The 4,040-nt window shown below is 39.2% G+C and overlaps 1 non-coding gene across 1 annotated transcript; it reads left to right on the forward strand.

Moving 5' to 3' along the window:
• The first annotated feature begins 2,576 nt into the window (after positions 1-2,576).
• On the forward strand, positions 2,577-2,648 carry trnaw-cca (transfer RNA tryptophan (anticodon CCA)). Its single transcript has one exon. It is a non-coding gene; the product is annotated as a tRNA-Trp (tRNA).
• Positions 2,649-4,040: the final 1,392 nt, after the last annotated feature.

Consider the following 4,040-nt stretch of genomic DNA (forward strand, 5'->3'; position numbering starts at 1 on the left):
CATTAGTCAGACTAACACGTAATGCACTTCAGTTGTCCAGTTATAGTCAGATTAAGGCAATAATTTGTTTTTTTTCAAGTGTCATGTAAACGTACTGATTGTTGTAATAAACTTAGAGGGATGGGGACTTGTCTCATCCTTTGACCTATCAATTAGACCTTTACTAGGCAGGAGCTGACGCTACAGTAAAGTACAGTCCACTCCTGTATGCATACACCCTGACCTGAGGTGTATTTTTTCTTCATGATATTTTTCAGAGATTGTTGAGATGATGGACTCAATGGAGAGCAGCCTGAACTAAACAAAGATTCAAATCAGAGGAGACAAAGGTCAGCATGGGCAGATATTGTACTATCCACTACGACACTTTTTTTTCTTTAATGAAAGAACATTTAATCGTGCTAACATTTCCAACATGCACTCAACATAATGATAAAGAGAGAAAAAAGATCTGTGATGATGTTACTAAAAAAAAATAAAAATAGAAATAATGATAATAATGAAAAGAAGAAAATAGCTGGGATTGCAGTGTCAGATGTGGGTGCAAAAGGTATAAAATTGACTCAAAAGACAGAGGCAGATGTTCCAGTTGAGGAGCAGAGTTTATTGCAGCAATACGACAAAGCTGCACATCCTTACATAGTAGTCCATCGTTGTCTATGTCTGTGTGTGTGTGTGTGTGTGTGTTATAGTTTGACAGTTCAGTCACTTTTTTTAAGTTGTGACTTTTAATGTATTTTTAAAACTCACATAAAAATCTAGTAAAATTGCTAGTGTATGTGGAATTTACCATGTATGATCAATTGGTTGACAATAATTTCAGTGATGTATTTATAATGAATAATGACACTTTTTACAGTCAATGTTGATTTAATGTACAATTCAATTCAAGTACAAAATGAATGTATACAATAGTCACATAAAAGTTTTAAAGATGCTGGTTCATTGCTGTAAAAATCAGCATAAAAAAAATCAGATTACCTGACAGGAAGGCCACATTATGTCAGGTTAGGGACCTGTGTCAGAACATTAATGGGCAGCACCGGGGCTCCACAAGGTACTGTTCTGGCTCCATTCCTGTTCACACTGTACACAGCGGACTCCAAATACAACTCTGAGTCCTGCCACATCCAGAAGTACTCAGACGACACTGCTATTGTGGCGTGTATCAGGAATGGACAGGAATCTGAATATAGGGATCTGATAAAATCCTTCAGTGACTGGAGTCACAAGAACTATTTCCTACTGAACACCTCTAAGACTAAGGAAATGTTCAGAGATTTCTGGAGGTTCAAGCCGCCTCTTCAGCCAGTGAATACCTGTGGGGTGGACATGGAGGTAGTACCAAATTATAAGTATCTAGGAGTATACCTGGATAATAAGTTGGACTGCTCCCTAAACACAGACGCTCTCTACAAAAAGGGGCAGGAAGCTCAGATCTCTGGACATCTGTAGTAAGATGCTGCAGATGTTTTATCAGTGTGTGGTGGTAGTGTGTTGTTTTATGCTGCAGTCTGCTGGGGAGGCAGCATCAGACACAGAGATGAAGGCGGTTGGACAGACTGGTCTAAAGAGCTGGTTCTGTGGTTGGAGCCAGGTTGGACACACTGGAGGAGGTGGTGGAGAGATGACCTGTCAACATGTTCCAGGCCATCCTGAAATACCCAGATCATCTTCTACACAAAACCTTTATGGACCAAAAAAACGGCAGTGGACGGCTCCTCTCTCTCCGTTCCATTAAGTAATTTTGATTTCATTGATTTGATTGAGAATAGGCATAGGAACGGGCAAGTAATATAAATATGAAATACACAGTACATTTATTTTTCATTTTTAAATTACACTCTGAATCAATTTAATGGTCTTATATAGCAGTTTAACAGCATCGACCTGAGCTGTACAAATATTAAAGGAGCAGCAGGAGGAAAGGCAGGGAACTGCAAAAACTTCTATTTCTTGAAGGTAAACAATGTCATGTCAATTCAGGTTAGAGGTGAAGGTCATGTGTAGGACCTTGTGGCGCAACGGTAGTGCGTCTGACTCCAGATCACAAGGTTGTGTGTTCAAATCACGTCAGCGTCAAGGATTTTGAGGACTTTTTTCACTCTACTGTGTGAAGACATATGTCAAACGTCATAAAAATGAAGCCTGTGGCTAATCAGTTAGTCTGCTACAATAACATTCAGCTACGGCTAATGCACGACCGGCTAATGTGCAACTGGCTTTCTTGGATGTTTTTGTTCCGGTGTCGTACACCAGTGCGGGGGTGGAGCATGCACACATGCGTTGTCTTGTCATACATGCTGGTGAAAATCCTATTCCAATCTCATTGTGAGTGGAAATGGCTAAAAACCTCTAAATGCCATTTTTGATCCAAGATGGCCGACTTCCTGTTTGTTTTTGGGTATGGCTTCTTGAGACTTTTTGGTGCGTCTTGCCATGATGCATGTATGTACCAAATATGGTGTCTCTACGACAAACCTGTTTTAGGGGCTCAATTCTAGGTGGCGCTAGTAGGTCATTTTGCCGTAAACAATGTCATGTCAATTTAGGTTAGAGGTGAAGGTCATGTGTAGGACCTTGTGGCGCAACGGTAGCGCGTCTGACTCCAGATCAGAAGGTTGCATGTTCAAATCATGTCAGGGTCAAAGCTTTTCAGGACTGTTTCACTCCACTGTGTGAAGACATTATACGTCATAAAAATGAAGCCTGTGGCTAATCAATAAGTCTGCTACAATAATATTCAGCTATGCTGTCATATCATCAGCAAAAGTTACGATGAAAATCAGTACTGACAACGTTAGTTGAAAGCTTTGAATAAAATCATTGAGTAAATGGTCATAGTCATGGTAAATATGCACAACAGGAAGTGTTCATTTTAAATGCATTATAGAAAGTACAGAGAGTATATGCAAACGATCAGCTGGCAGCATCGTTAATCCATGAAAGCAGAGTGCTAACACTGTTCTCTATGTTCAGCCTGTACACTGAGCCAAATCCTCACAAACACAGCAATTACAGGCTCAAAACTTAATCCAAGCAAAGAAGATTCCTGGAGAGAAGACATGATGTAATACTTCTAAGAGCCAGCAGATGGAGGCCTTCAGCTTTCACAAATCCTGTGTGGCTCACCAGTGAGGCTCATTTTACAGTTTTTCTCAATTGCTAAAACACTAAAAACCATAGACTGAATAAAGTTGGCAGTTGCCTGAACTCATGTAGCTAATTGTGCAGTCTGTTGTCAATACCTTAAACCATTTCACATAGTAAACATAATCTGCAGATCTCACTTAGACTTTTCAGCAGAACTCTAATGCACATGTCATCAATACTGGTGAACACAGGTGGCAACAATCAAATACAAAGAGAACACATGTCATTGACACAACCAGTCAAAACTGATTTCACTTGTTTCAAGTCATGTGACACAACAAATCTGAGCCAGTTCCGAGAGCAACAGGTTGTTGAAGGTGGGACGGAGAAAGTCTAACAATGGATAGAAGAAACAATGTGACGATTGTGGCTTTATACTGTACAAAAAACAAATTGTCTGGCCCTGAACATTGTGCTTTCCATTTGTTTACAGTACTGTCTGGTCAATAGATTCTGACTGGTTGCAGGTTCACGTCGACAAAGAACAAGAATTACAGTATCACAGAGTCAAAGGACACGTTTGTGAGATTCAGGGTACAGAACTAAAAAAATAGGGGTACAAAAGGAGGAAGAACAAAAAAATTGCAAAGAGCAAAGCAGAGTATAATTTCGGATCAATTTTGAGCTACTATGATATAACATGTTTATTTTCATGAAAAGACAATGATGGAAAAATATGTAATTTGTTTTGAAAATAAAAATGTACTTCTCCCTGAGAACTATATGTTGTGAAGAACGTGTTTTGTATTTTTTGGAGTATTGTTTACTGACTGTATATCATTTTGATCGCTTTGTTTATGATTTGAGAGCAGTGTTTGGTTTTGAACACAGGTAAAACTCTTTTGAGGCAAAAGTTTCATTTTGCACGAGAAGTCAGAGGTTTTGTG

Source organism: Centropristis striata, chromosome 23 (assembly GCF_030273125.1).
Source record: "Centropristis striata isolate RG_2023a ecotype Rhode Island chromosome 23, C.striata_1.0, whole genome shotgun sequence".
NCBI lineage: Eukaryota > Metazoa > Chordata > Actinopteri > Perciformes > Serranidae > Centropristis > Centropristis striata.